This window comes from Phragmites australis, chromosome 3 (genome assembly GCF_958298935.1).
Source record: "Phragmites australis chromosome 3, lpPhrAust1.1, whole genome shotgun sequence".
Classification (NCBI taxonomy): domain Eukaryota; kingdom Viridiplantae; phylum Streptophyta; class Magnoliopsida; order Poales; family Poaceae; genus Phragmites; species Phragmites australis.
In genome coordinates, this window is record NC_084923.1 from 29,398,832 (window position 1) to 29,414,997 (window position 16,166).

The window sequence follows — 16,166 nt, forward strand, 5'->3', positions numbered from 1 at the left end:
ATGTTACATATGGGTATTCTTAAAACCCATTTGTATCTATCAGAGAGACATGAACGGATTTATAAAAGTTGTCTATTGCTCTTGGTACACCCAGATGACGGTCATGTTACAGACACGTCTATCTTAGCAACCGTCTATGGGTATTTTGTCAGTGACGGGTTCGAAGAAACCGTTTGTGACACTCCGTTTGCTTTTACTGTTTTTGTGATAGTGATGTATGATCTGCAATAAGTATTGTGGCTTCATGAATATATAATGCTTTGGACAAGACATGATCTCCAATACACACTTTGATCATCCATTTACATATATAGGAATATGTTAGCATAAAGTATAAATGTATTACCATTTGAAAGTACTTGATGTATCAAATCTAATGGTACTATTTTTCATGTCACCAGTTTAATTAGATTTCTCTATATTTGTGGTCAAATTGATGATGTTTGAGCACTCAAATTGATGAGGACATCACCACTGTGGATATGCGCACTATAAGTAATAACACAGAATCGATTGTTGCTGCGCTATTGCAAAGTCCTATGACACGAGCTCGTGCACATCAATTAAATCATGAGGTGAGCTTGTTTCTCTATATTCATAACCACACTTATGAGGATGGGATCCTACTAAATAATTCTTGTAATATCTTGTTGCTCAGAAATATAGGAGAAGATAGCTCGGGTAACCCTTGTCAAGGATTATCAGAGCTTGTCGGAGCTTATTGGGAACTTGTCAGACTTCAAGTCTAGTTCCTAGTCATTCTCCTATAGTGAGAGGTCGGATCCTGAGTAGGAACAAGCTAGTCGGGTTCTAAGGCAATTACTACTCATACTCCAAAGTCTACTCGGATTCATCAAACAACCATGCAATAAAAGGAAGATATCTCTGTTATACGGAGTCCAATGGACATATTTAGCCACAGGTTAGAAAGATTATGTCGTGATCGTTCCAACGGATCCAACCCCATCATCAGATTCTTCGTGAGCGACTTGAAAACCTCAAAATGAGTTGACATTGTAACATATAGAGTTAGAGTTGGATTTTATTTCCTTAGTTTGTTATGTAACATCTAGGGGCTTGCATGCCCATAAATATAGTCAGGTGTGGCCAAAATTAGTGGAGTTTTGTTCAAGCATAATTTCACCTAGGGCCAAATAACATTTTCTCTAGTTGTGTCTTGCGATAACTTAGTTGACTACTTTTGCAGAACTCCACCGTATCAATATATCATTTTCATCTATATTCGTAATTTCAGATTGACTTCAATTATTCTTGCTTATTCTTCAGTTGCTTGTAGGGATAAGAACAATGTGTCTAGGTTGATCGTGCTTGCGGAAAGGTCAGTAACCTACAGTAGTTGGTTTAGTGATTGCCAAGGTGCTCCGTCGTCATACGAGTGTAGCCGGGTCGTCAAAGTCATCTTTACCAAACCGATGTGTGTTTCTCATCGAAAGATCTGGGTACCCAACCCATATCAAGTGGTATCACAAATTCTAAACCATCATATATTTCTGAATGGAGGGATGTTTCTGTACACGAAGAACACCATGCAATGACAACACTTACTCTAAGCGTTTCCCACTAGGCGAAACAAAACAAAAAGAAAAAGAACAAATGAAAGAAAAATATATACTCTAATCACGCAGTGACTCTATCATGCATCACCAGAACTCCAGGACCATGTAGAATCTCTCTCTATCGACTGTCCGTGTGTATACTTGCATTTGTTCCTTTTCTTGGATTATATATGGAGCTGCCGTGGGTACATAAATTGTGTTTGAGGGATTCATTTTATTTTTATTTTTATTTAAAAATAGAGGTTTAAATTATTTTATCTTAGTCCACAAATACAAAATCTGACGTGAAGCTGGGAACTAAAGCTCTAGCAAACACGATGAAAGTTGCATGTGTTGTGTGGTGTGTGCGGCGAGCAGAATAAGCACGAAGTCCCGCGTGACCAATGGAAGACAATGCGTCAAGTAGTCAGTCCGATTAGAGCTTGGTGCGGTCGTGGCACTCCTGGCTACGAATGCTCATCTCCAGGATGCCGAAGACAACATGGCAGTCAGAGTACGCCACCTCGCGCAGCTTGAACACTGTTGACACGAAAAGTTGTCGTGCCAACACACCGAGCATCTCGTGTACAATATCTGACGAGCAGCACCTAGGGTGCCCTGGTCATGGTGCTGCATCATCAGACCTTCATCGTCACCCACGCTTGGAAGGGACCTTGTTGGAGTGTGGATGACTGGCGGCTTGTCCTTGGTCATCAAGATCAAGAACAGGTAGCAATATAGTTGGAAAAAAAGGTCAGGACTACAAAAGTTAGGCAAAAGATGAAAGGTAATGTAAATTATGTTTGATCGATTGGTTGATGTTCTCAATCGGCCATGACCCTTTTATATGTAAAGGGCAGCATGTCTTAGCCATAAGAGATCAGGACTCCTAATTCAAATAGAACAAGACTTACATATATGATTCGGTTGTGCCTACTTGATTTTCAAAGTTTCTATAACTAATGTATCTTTTCTACTTGAACACGTAAAACTCCCATATATCTACCCAAATATGCTTTAACATAGTTTGGCCTTCTTGGATTTGACGAACTCTTCCATTTGTCCAGAGAATGATTGCAGGAAAAAACCATGATCACTTGTCACCTGGTCATTGGTCGTGGTCACAAAGTTACCATTCACTGGTCTGAAGTCACTGTTCATCTGGTTGTGTTACTGTTTATCCAGCCATGGTACTATTCATCTGGTCACGGTACTATTTACTGATCGCCCATTAAGCCAGTCATTGCTGCAATGACCACTATAAATGCCAAGTCTTGTCATCAACACATACCCCCTGTTTTTAGGTGAAGCTTGGTCACTAAAAACATATCATCCCCCCTTTCATCTACTTAGGGTGATGATTAAGACACCGGCCATGAATATTCCTTAGGGCGATGGTAATCAATACATCAGTCATATTTCTTTAAGCATCTTGCCATACGCTAGGATAAAATTTCTTCAAGTATCGCCCATTAATAGATCTTGGCAATTTCTCCCCTTGCAAAATTTCTAGCAAATAAGAATTTTCAGGGACGATACTCACAACTTTGTATCGACCTTCCTAACTTGGAGACCATTTGCCAAACTTGTTGTCTTTCGATCCTACAGGTAAAATAGTCTTCCACACAAGATCATTAATCTGAAACGACTTGGCTTTTACCTTCTTGTTGTAGGCTTTAGCCACTCTTAGTTTGTCTTTCTCGATCTCCCTCAAAGCCTTCAACCTTTCATCCGTCACTTCATCAATCCTATCCATCATTAAATCATAATAATCCACAGTCAACAGGTTATTCTGCTCCACCAATCTCAAAGCATTAAGATTCACTTCAACAGGTAAAACAGCTTCTTGTCCATAAACAAGTTTATATGGTGTTACTTTAGTGGCACCCTGTCTAGATATACGATGTGCCCACAAAGCCTCCGATAGAACTTCATGTCATCTCCTGGGATGTTCCTCTATTTTCTTCTTGATAAGCTTAATCAAAATTTTATTACTAGAGTCAATCTGACCATTGGCCTGAGCATAATAAGGAGATGAATTAAGAAGCTTAATTTTCAATGATTTGGCAAATTCACATACCTGGTGCGATATGAATGAAGTATCTTGATCCGTAGTTAAAGTCTACGGAATGCCGCATCTATGAACAATTTGGTCCAAAATAAAGTCAATTACCTCCTTATGTGTCATGTTCTTGAGAGTTATAGCTTCAATTCACTTAGTAAAATAATTAGTAGCCACCAAAATAAAGCGATGGCCTTTAGATGATGGACGATGTATTTGGACGATGAAGTCCAAACCCCAACCTTGGAACGACCATGGTTTGATAATAGGATGCATCATAGCAGCAGGAACTAATTGGATATCACCAAACTTTTGATATACCTCACATCCTTTATAATACCTGAAACAATCATTAAACATAGTTGGCCAACAAAAACTAGCTCTCTTCAATAACCACTTCATCTTACACGCTGATTGATGTGTGCCACATATGCCTTTATGCACTTCTCCCATAGCAATTCTAGCTTCATCAGAATCCAAGCATTTAAGAAGCACACATCCACAGTTCGATGATATAAATCATCATTCAACAATGTATATTTGAAAGCTTGCCATCAAATTTTCTATCAACACTCTCGCTTGGATCTTTCAAGTAATGAATGAGATGCTTTCTCGAATCTTCAATTTTTCAGCAACTTCAACATTCTCTCCCAATGCAGAAGATACAACCGAACCCAAAAATTCATGTTCAGCTATACAAGGATCAACTTTCAAGCATCAGTTTTTCAATCACAAAGAATTTACCTCTACCAACTTGATAACGGGATGCTTGTTGTGCTAAATCATTAGCTCTAAAATTATTACCTCTAGACACATGATTCATAGTAAAATCATCTAAAATAGCAACAATATCTAGACACTTGTCAAGATAACTATTTAGTGATCCGTTGAAATATTGATAATTACCGAAAACTTGCTGCACAACTAGCAATGAATCACCAAAAGTCTTTATGTTCTTCACACCCATGGAGCTCAAAATTTCTAATCATAATAAGAAAGCTTCATATTCAGCTTGATTATTAGTACAAAAATATTCTAGATGACAAGATGTTTCAAAAACAGTACCTCTAGGTGACACAAAAATAATATCAACACCTTGTCTAACAAGCCGACATCTAAATCATGCTTATCATCGATCCGATGGTCAACAATAAAATTACCTACAATCTGGCATTTCATAGATTTCAAAGATTCATAAGCCAAATCATATTCTATAAGTGCATAAACCCATTTACCAATTCTATCACTCAAACTTTGCTTTTGCAACATATACTTAATCACATCGGCTTGACATGCTACTACACAAGTACTGGATAGCAAATACTGCCTTAACTTTGTGTGAGCATAATATAGCGTAAGTATAATTTTTGAATAAAGACATACCCTGTCTCCGCTTCCAGAAGACGTCAGCTCAAATAAGCAATTGCACACTCTTTACCATCAACTTCTTATACCAAAATAGCGCCAATCACATTATTTCCTGCAGCAATATATAACTAAAAAGGTAATCCGACTTTAGACGCCCGAAGCACAAGAGGAGTAGACAAATATTTCTTAATTTTATCAAATGCATGCTACTGCTCTGCCCCCAAGTAAATTCGGTCTCATTTTTCAACCAAAGTATAGTGAAAAAACACTGATTTTTCTAGACAAGTTTGATATAAATCTTCTTAGGTAATTCACCTTACCTAGAAATTTCTGTATATCCCTTTTACAGGTAGGTGCCCAAACCTTTTGTGTAGCTTCTATTTTATTAGCATCTATCTCTATGCCTTTCTCATGTATAATAAAGCCTAAAAACTTCTCAGCGACACACCAAAAGCACATTTGAATGGATTCATTTTTAGACTATACTGACGCATTCTTTCAAAGGCTAAACGTAAATATGCTAGACAAGAATCATTGCCATACGATTTAACAACTATGTCCTCAATATATACTTCTAGTATGACATCAAGTAAATCATAAAAAATTTAATTCATAGCCCTTTGATAAGTAGCACCGACATTTTCAACCCAAAAGTCATAACTACCCACTCAAATAAATAAACAAAACCAGGACAATGAAAAGCCGTTTTAGATAAATCTTCCTCGGCCATAAAATTTGATTATAACCAACATTAACATCAAGAAAGCTAATTATTCTATGTCCTGAAGCATCATTGATTAACGTGTTAGCTATAGGCATAGGATATTCATATTTAGGGGTAGCTTTATTGAAATTCTAAAATCAATGCAAACTCGTAACTTACCGCTACTCTTTCTCCACTGGGACAATGTTGGAAATCCAATCAGCATACCTGCAAGGCCTAATGAATCCCGCTTCTTTGATCCGATCATACATATTAGGATTAAACATTCTAGGTGGCTATTTATAAGGTCTAAATCCCACTTTGATAGGCAACCGATGTTCTACTAACTCTCGGTCAAGTTCTGACATCTCATGATATTCCCAAGCAAAACAATCAATGTACTCTTTCAGCAACTCGATTACTTTAGCCTTGTAATTGGCTTTCATATTTTTGTTTACAAACGTTCGCCTCAGAACAACACCATCACCTATAGCAACCTCTTCTAATGGATCGGCCTATGAGAAACCTTGACCTGACTTATCTAACTCATCTAAGTCCTCAATGGCTTCACAAATATCATTCTTATTTGATTGATATTGCTCCATACACTTGTGCAGCCACTCTAAATTTCTATCTCTACTCATTTGATACATCATGTCATTGAGCCGATTATCACAAGTCAGCTTTACAACCACGGGTACAAACTTATCCTTGAAGACACTGATAACATCATAATCTGAAAAATCAAGATCCAATAAACACTTAGCATTGCCATATCTCCAATTGGCTGAAGTATCAGTTAAAGCAACATAGGCGAAGTATCCGCAGGAATTATTTGCACCTCATCATCTACACATTGAATTAAAAATTGCAAGGTAGAAGGCTGTAACACCTTGATTTTCAGATTTCTTAAATTTCTAAAATTTTCCAACATTATTGAATAGCTTCAACAGTAGTTTAGGTTTAAAACCTATTTTCTTAATCAATCAATCAAATAGGTTATTATTTTGTGTGCATTGCATGCTGAGTTTTGCTAAGAGCCAGGTAAATGTATTAGAATTCTTTTTCCTTTTCTTTCTCTTTGATGTTTTGAGTGAAAAAGATTTTGAAAAGGGTTTTAAAAAACTCAATAGTGAATAAGTTAAGGATCTTAATGGTTGGAATTCAAAATCCTTGAATTCATCATATATTCAATCCTTGATCATACCTAATCCTTCTCTAGTTTAATTCAAATCTTATCCAAATCCTTGTTTAAAGTCAATCTCTCCTCTTTCTCAAATTCTACCTAAATCCAAATTCAAATTCCTTATCTGCTCCTATTCTTGTTCAACCTCATCTTTTTCGTTTCTCTAAATTCACTCCAAGCTCAATTCAAATTCAAACCCTATTCAAATTTCTCTGCAAAATTTTCTTTTCTAAACCCTAGATATACCTAAAGTGTCTTTGGGCTCAATCTTGCTCAAGTCCAAACCCTTAGCCAAGTCTTCTAGATGGCCTAACAAAGGATCCATGACATCTGCAAATTTTCTCGGTGTCCTGGATAGCCTCATCTTCGTATGACGTTTTGGAGTTCAAAATGGGCTTAAATGAAAATCTTGACAATACCAAAGTTGTAGGTCTAGTCGAGAGCTTCGATTTGAAACTATGGAAGTCCTCTTTTGGATAACAGAACTAGGAGTTATGGCCCCCGAAATCAGTGCTGTGCAGATAAGTCTGAGTTCAAACAGTTTATATTATGGCGCATTTTTGGAAATTAAGATGGCGTTTTCAGAAGTTCCAATGACTACCAAAGTTGTAGATCGTTTCGAGTACTACAATTTAGAATCAAGAAACGTCCAATTTGGAGTCCGGACGATGCAGATATCATCCTCAGAATAGAGAGCTACGAAAAGGAAACCGTAACCGACTCGAACTCGAATCCGATTCGTGTTCGGTTTGGACTCCACCTCAACCAGCCGCCCCTAGCCCTATAAATATGAGTTGCATGCACTCTACTACCCCTATTCTATGCCCCCAAGCCGTAGAAGTCGCTGCTGCCATGTCCGTGCGTCACCGGAGCGCTGCCGTTCGCCGGAGCTGCCGCCACCGCTGCCCGTGATGCGCTACGTTGTCTTCTCCACGAATCCTCCTTCCTCGACCATCAAAGCAAGGGGAGGGACCCTTATTCTCCTCCCTTACTACTGTTTTAGAATCATACTAAGTCCCTAGCCAAGCTCTAGCCCCGGCCAAAGCCCGATCTACGCCGCCACGGTCGTCGCCATCGCGGACTGCCGCGGGACAGCCGCACTGTAGCTGATTGGCATCGACGTTCCTGACCGACCAGAGGTCAAATCACCAATTCCTTTTACCGGTGTATGTACCATGATGTTATCCACACCCTCACCAACCGGTTCGGCCAGTAGAGCAGCCAAACCACCGCAATTAAGGTCGACATACCTGCTGTCCGATTTCTGGATGCGTTCTGCGCATGCACCGGATTTGCATTCGCGTTCCCTGTCAATCCAAAAGCCGTATGGATGCACCAACCACGTCACAGCATGTCCCATCAAGTATTCTACATGACCCTAGGAGCCCATCTCTGTTTGTACAGTGACACGACCAGGACGCATTTGCCAACCACAGCATATTGCAGCCATCACCCGTCTCATCTCCGTTAATCGTTCTTCCTCTCAGTGGATGATCTACCCAAAACTATGCTGTAGCATTGTGTTCCCGGGATATATGAACATCTCTATTCAAACGGTTCCTCAAATTTCATAGCCAATCTCTGGGAATGCTAGTGTCTTCGTTCCTAAATCTGTTTGCGGTCACCACCAAACCTAGCAGCAGTCATCGTTGTTTTGCCGTTACCTCGGATGACCCCTTCCAAAACCAACCATACTGCTGAGTTAGTCTTTCCGCGTTCTACGCCCTGCTTCCCTCGTTTCACTGAAGCACCACTGAAGCCGACATCGATGTATGTGGCCACATACCCGATCGTCATCTTTGACAAAACCCGAACTACCATTGCTACATAGAGTCACCATTAGTATTCTTAACCTAGAAGCGTAACATTCGGCCTTTTTGATCCATCATAGGTGGTCGATACTAGATCTCAGCGTATCCCTTCTTTAATCCAAGATGGTACTTGCATAGCATGTCATGTCAGCACCACATCATTCTTCTTAGCCTAGTCAGTGAAGTCTAGTCTGCCCTACACTTCTTGAATCTTGCGCAATGATGTTGTCAAGTTTGACATAGTGATTGTGCAATAAAATCTTTTCCATAGGAAGATAGTTCCGGTAAATCAGCATTTTCTTTTCAGTCTAATCCATCTCTCGAAAGCTGTTCTCTTTTCATCTTAACTCCGATTTAGGCGATTCTTGCTTCTAAATATTTCTAAAATCATCCCTATCTAACCATAGTATTTTTAAAGTGTTTTAATGATGTTTAGTATGTTGTTTTTAGTGTTTGCTTTTGTTGCTTGTCAGTAGTTCTCGCGATTAGTCGATAACATTCTAGAGCAGTTCGAGGGACTTCAAGACCAAGATTTCGACAACACTGAGCAGCATTGGGTAAAAGGCAAGTGTCCTTGATAATTTTGAACCTATGTTTTTAAATGTTTTGGTTTACAAAATTGCATGCAGTGTCAATATGATGGGTAGTCACCTATGTTAGGGTTTTTCCTAGATTTTCCCTTATTATCTCTTGGAGCCTAGATGGTTTATGGTTAGGTGTGTTTGTGAAGTAGATTGCTTAGCCATGCTATTGGGATACTGGGAAGTGTTATAATCTTGACTAATGAACATATGCAACAATGGTTGTTAATGTGTTAATGGTCTAGCAACATGGAACCTTAGGACTTGAGCAAAGTAGTTTTGATGGTTATCATAGTTATGATGTTGGTTTAGTGTTTGCTCAAGTAACCTAAGTAAGGACCGGTTCATGGAGCGACAGCCCAAAAAGTAACGTACCAATCACGAGGCTGATATGGGTAAGGCGTGACATACTAACTAGAGTCTATCCAGTGTATGTTGTGTTAGCACAAAAGGGGGCTTCTGGGTAGGAGTTGAACTCGCGTAAAGCCTGGCGGTGAAACCTAGTGGGCAGACACATACTGAGTTAGTCTCTGGTTAGTGAAAAGTGTCATACAGTGATTCTTGGCGGCACATCACTGGCATGTGTTAAGTGTTTGCGCAACATGGCAACATGGAATTCACTGACTCGTGGGGAAAGATGGACAACCTCTGCAGAGTGTAAAACTGTTATAACAACCATGCTCATGGTTGTGAGAGACTTGGATCCTCACATGATTAGTAGGTTGTAGTTATGAGTTTGGTTGTGGTTATGGTTCTGGTACAGGGAGTACTAGATGGTTGTGGTTATGGTTCTGGTACAGGGAGTACTAGATAGTTGTGGTTTTGGTTATAGTACAGGGAGTACTAGAAGGTTATAGTATGCAAGGTGGGGAGCCTTGTATACTGCGTGTTGGACTGTATGGGTTATATTCACTTAATAATTGCTTAATACTTTTGAGTCCAAATATGTTTTCATTACTTGTATTTACGCAGATATACTATGTGTTAGTCTATTCTTGATATAAGCCTGCATATCATTACTTTTCCCCATTTGCTGAGTACTCTATGTGCTCACACTTACTATTTTCCCAATACCATGCGACATGTGTGCTGCTGCTCAGTGAGTGAAGATGTTAAAGACTATCAAGACGAGGTTATGATGTTCTAGGCGCGTATCTTCCGGTCGGTTGCTTGCGATGTTGTTGGGCACCAGTGCTTCTATTCTGCTGCAGATATCTTCATAGAAGACAATATATGTCAATTGCTGTAAGAGTTTAACGTTTATTCTATAAAAGTATTGCTTTTGTTACTTCACCTGTGATGTCCTTATATGTGTTGAATATCCTGGGCACACATAAGCGGCATCTGGTTTTATCCGTTAAAACCGGGTGTGACAAAGGCACACAACCATTTGCATGAATCCAATCATGCCCAGGAATAACACTATTATCTTGCACCTTGACGATGAAGAAGGTGGTAGATAATGTCTTGCTTCCAATAGTGAGCTTCACAGAGATAACACCATTGACCTCATTAGAATCACCAACAAATGCGTTGAGCACCAAATTAGTCATCATTAATTCGCTTTCATCTCTACCAAGCTTCTTGAATATTGAGTATGGCATTAAGTTTACGACAGCTCCACCATCAACAAGTATTCTAGAAATCGGCTTCCCATTAATGTAACCCTTCAAATATAAGGGTTTCAAATGCCGATCTGTTTCCTTTGGCTTCTCAAAAATAGCCTCCTTTGGACCCAAATCTAATTAGGCTACTTCACCTTCATCCATAGCATGAAATTCTGAAGATACCATAAAAACCATATTTATATCCATACCTTCGGTTGGTGAAGCATCACTAGTGTGCACCGGCGAATTATCATAATCAAGCAAGTCTTCATCTTCTCCATCATCTTCCATAGGTGCCGGTGTTATTATTGAGGAGGGTGCTACCGTAGGAGCTGTCTTGATATCTTGCTTTGGTCTCCATACTTGTTTTGTGGGTTGCATTGGCTTTACTTCATTGAAAGTGTCATCTCGTAATTTTTCAGCTTGTTGCTCCATTAATTCCTACCTGCGTAGCTGCTGCAATCTTCTCTTTTTTGTGTGAGATAAGCGGAGGGATACCACCTCGGCTATAGATACTTAGAAGGTGGATGACTGCTATTTGCCTTATAATTATCATCTTTTGGAATAGCATACATAGCAATAGGTATACTTTCTGATTTGACCGATTAATTACTAATAACAATCGGTCCTTTACCAAGCTCTTCAATGACCACTTTCAATGACCCTATTTCAATAATATCAGTAGCAATGGTTCTTGTTTCAGCAGTACTAGAATCTGAATTTCGAATAGAAACAACACTTTCCTTGACCCGGTATACCTTCATCACATTTTCATCATGTCGAACATCACTAGACTGCCATAATAGGTCGTGGACAGGACGTGATATTCTATCAAATACCGGCCTACGTGGTGCTATCTATCCTGGATGAAAATAATTTAATTGCGCAGGAGGAGGAGGCATCCACATACCATTATATCCCCATGTTGGGCGAGGAGGAAAAGGCATTAGAGGAGGCATCCATGACCATGGGGCCTGCTCAAGTGGGGCCTAAATAACAGCAACATAATCCTCCTTTGGGTGATGATGATCATGCACTTCTCGCTTCAAAGGTGATCTTGGCCGCTTGAGATTATTTGGTCGATTCACATGAGTTTGGACGGCCTCATCTTTTTCATACCTGGACAAGATTTGCTTGAAAGTGGGTTTAAATTTCACAACCTTGTCATGTCCATTTGCTTCATTAATCTTCCACTTGCCAACCTCTTGGATTTTTGGTTTAATCATCTTCGGTTTAGCGTTGCCATGCCCCCTGGGGGTTGAAATGTTCACCATAACTTTGATTAATTCCTTATCTTTGGGAGTCTTCTTAAGTAGCAGTTCTCTTAGCAAATAATTGTTCTCTCCCAAAGGTATTGGCCTATGTTCACCAATGATCACATTTTTTCTTTTAGTTGATTCAGCTTGAGTTGGCCGAATTAGAATACTCTTGTCCTGGAGATCAATTACGTTAACCGGGAAGGGTTGCCTGTCAACTTGCATCTCTGAGAATTTAATTATCATTTGTTATTGGACGATTGAATCTATTGACGAAAAACATTACAACTGTTAGTATCATGAGAACAAGAATTATGCCATTTACAATAAACTCACTCTTCAATTCTTCTAATGGTGGAATTACATGACCATGAGGAAGCTTATTTTATTTTTCTTGCAAAAAATAATCAAAAATCCTATCACACTTAGCTACATCAAAAGTAAATTTAATTTCTTCTTGCCGATTTTTGGGAGGAATCAGCTTAAGAGCAGGGTAAACGAATGGTTTAGACTTAGAAGACCAAGCCCATTCGGCTACACACATCAGCATCATCATCATCCGAATTCTCAGACTCATACTCTAGCATATGAACATTAGGACGATCAACTTCAAATGTATCATTTGATTTCTGAAAATTTCAAGACTATTTAGCCCGGCTTTCTAATGCCAGAGTTCTTTGCAAAACTTGGCTAACATTCTGAAATTCATAACCTTCTAGCTTTTCATTAAGATAAGATAACAAACTCGAATAAGCTAATTCGGTTAAATCTTTTTCAGAAAGTGTCAAGTTAACATCATTTTTTTTAATCTCTGAACCTTCTAATAAAATCATCAATAGGTTCATTGTATTTTTTTAACTGATATCAAATGTGAAAGCCTCAATTTAGTATCAGTACTATAAAATTCATGGATTTTCTCTTCTAACTGAGACCACACATGAATAAAATTAGGAGCAAGGGATGTAAACCAAGTAAAAGCTGTTCCAGACAATGACAAAGAAAATAATCTAATTTTTAGCATATCATTGGAACTAGTTTCACCTAATTGTACAAGAAATTGACCTACATGCTCCTTAGTTGTTCTATTGTACTCTCGATAAATTTCACAAAATTAGGAACCTTGAAACTACAGGGGTATGAGATTGTATCATAGTGCTAGGGTATGGCTTTTGGTATGCACGAGGTTTCCTTCTAACCTCTAAGCCGAATTGCTCTCTAAGCACTGTAGCTACTTGTTCTTGCATGATTTCAGTATAATCGGCTACAAGCCGATTAGGGTTAGCTATTGGCTCGAGCAGTGGTGTGGATACATTTAGCACATGAGAAGTAACAGGAGGTGGCATAGAAAAATTTTGTTCAGGAATCGGCCAATAAGGGATTCCCGATCCTTGCGGCAGTATAGATGGAACACTATAAGCTATGATTTTGTAATACGGTGTTTGCACGTTGGGATAATTTTTGGCTCTATAAGCTTGAGCTGAAGTTGAAGCGTTGTGCGTGTCATATAGTGTTTGGTATGAGTTTTGTGTTACATCAGTTTTAATATCATGAGAAGTGACATAATTAGGTGTAACACTACCTATAATATTTTGGCCATCATGAGGATTATGCGCATAAGAAACACTAGGTAATGTATTAACAACAATAGGTAAAATTGGAGCACTAATATTACTAGTGGCGGGTTTTTTCAAAATTTGCTCCTCATGAATTTATAGAACTAAAGGCCGAAGCTTATCAGCTAGTATATCCTCAACCAATTTCTAAACACTGTTAGTCATGGTTGCACCAACGGATTGATCGATCATCACACCAACCTCTTGATGAGAAGGAGAGGGTTAAGTACTCACATTGGTTGTTACCTTAGGGCTTCGGTTACCGGATGGTGAAGAATCTTCTTTCTTGCCGAGTCTTCATATAGTGTTAGAGCAACTGTTGCCGATGTTGCTCCAAGTCAGCTTCAATTGCCAAACGTGGCTCTTTCGGCAACTCATCGTACAACGCTATAACAATGTTATCTTTATCAATTTACGAAGTAGACATGACTAGGGTTTTAGAATTCGGCTAAGAAAAAGCCTAAAGACTTCTTCCCCAACGGAGTTGCCAAAAAGTGTGTTGACGTGAAAAGTTATCATGCCAACACATCGAGCACCTCGTGTGCAATATCCGGTGAGCGGCATCCAGGGTGTCCTAGTTGTGATGCTGTATCGTCACCTACGCTCGGGAGGGACCCATCAGAGTGCAGATAACCGATGGCTTATCCTTGATCGTTAAGATCAAGAATATGTAGCAATATAGATGGGAATAAAAAGTCAAGACTATAGAAGCTAGGAAAAAGACGAAGGTAATGTAAATTGTATTTGGTCGATTGGTTAATGTCCTCAATCAGCTATGACTCTCTTATATTTAAAGGGCATCATGTCTTAGTCATAAGAGATCAAGACTCCGAATTCAAATAGAACAAGACTTACAGATATGATTCGGTTATACCTCCTTGATCTCCAAAGTAAAACTCTCATATATCTACCCAAATACGCTTTAACGTAGTTCGGCCTTCTTAGATTCGACTAACTCTTTCATCTGTCCAGAGACAGACTGCAAGAATAAACCATGATCACTGGTCAATTGGTCATTGGTCGTGGTCACAAAGTCACTATTCACTGATCAGAAATCACTGTTCACTGATCGAAAAGTACTATTCACGGGTCGGAAATTACTATTCACTGGTCAAATATTACTGAAAATTACTATCCACAGATTGATTACTGTTCATCTAATGATCCATTAAACCAATCATTACTACAATAACAAATATAAATATGAAATCTGATCATCAACTAACATCGCGAAGACAGCAACCTTCCCGGGTATCCTGGCACTGGCGTCCAGCGGCACCGCCCCAGTCTAGACATCCTTGATCAGCCATGCCATCTCCGCCAAGAAGCTACCCGACAGCACCATCATCACCAGCTGCATGGTGGCGTACCCCCTGCTGGGGATGCGTCCGGGGTCGACGTCGTTGTCACCCACGAGGACGCCCCAGTACCAGAGTTGGGTGTGACCTAACGTGTACGAGAAGGATGCCAGGTTGGGGTTGTGTATGGCCACAGTCAAGAAAATGGTGACGTTGAATTGGATGGGCGACGTCAGGCTCTGGGTGAAGCCGATGAAGCGTGTGGAGACGAGGCGCGTTGTGGGGTCGCGGACGCGAAGCACGGTGAGGAAGAGGACAACGAGGGTAATGGCGAGGACCATCAGGGCCCCAGGGTGACAAGGAGGCAGACACAGCGGCGCTGGCCCCTCTCGTGGAGGCTGTCAGTGGGGGCCTTGGAGGACGGCGCAGTGTGGGTGGGAAGAACGGTGACGGTTGAGTCCATTGGGACGTCACGTGATCGGTGGCTTTGACCGGTTGAACAAATTAAATGGGTGGGCAGGTGTGGGACGGAATTGCGGACTTGAGATGCCACTCGAAGCGACGGGGAGTGAATTTTATCGAGGTTGGATGGTTTGGGTGCAGGCACGCGTGTAGTTTAATGGTACTGATTTTTATTTCAATTGATAATAGATCAAACCGCACGGCCATTTGCGCTGAAGCCATTGTCGACTCGTCGTTTGGAGCAGCATGTGATGCCGTGGCGTCTAGGTTGGTTCCTTTTTATTTTTTTACTAGCCACCAATGTCCACGTTTCACTACATGTGACCAGTTTGGTAAAGTTAATTCTTTTTACTGCATCAAGCAAAAGAGCATCGCTAAAAAATATTTATGTTCGGACCAAAATTAATGCAGCTATAGTGTCAGCTAATTGACGAAGCATTTGGGTTTCATGAAATATACAAAATTTACAATATCAATGCTATAAGAATGCATTGAAAAGTATTTGATATATGTGGCTAGATTATTATCAGCCCATTCACAATTACAATATAATATATGCCTAAGAAAAAGAGCATCACTAAAAAATATTTATGTTCACACCAAAATTAATGCAACCATAGTATCAGATAATTGAGAAAGAAATTGGGTTTTATGAAAGGTACA

At 39.7% G+C, this 16,166-nt stretch overlaps 1 pseudogene; it reads right to left on the reverse strand.

Annotated features, from left to right (window-relative positions):
- Window positions 1–1,992: 1,992 nt before the first annotated feature.
- Window positions 1,993–15,504, reverse strand: LOC133910642 (uncharacterized; annotated as a pseudogene).
- Between the last annotated feature and the right edge of the window lie 662 nt (window positions 15,505–16,166).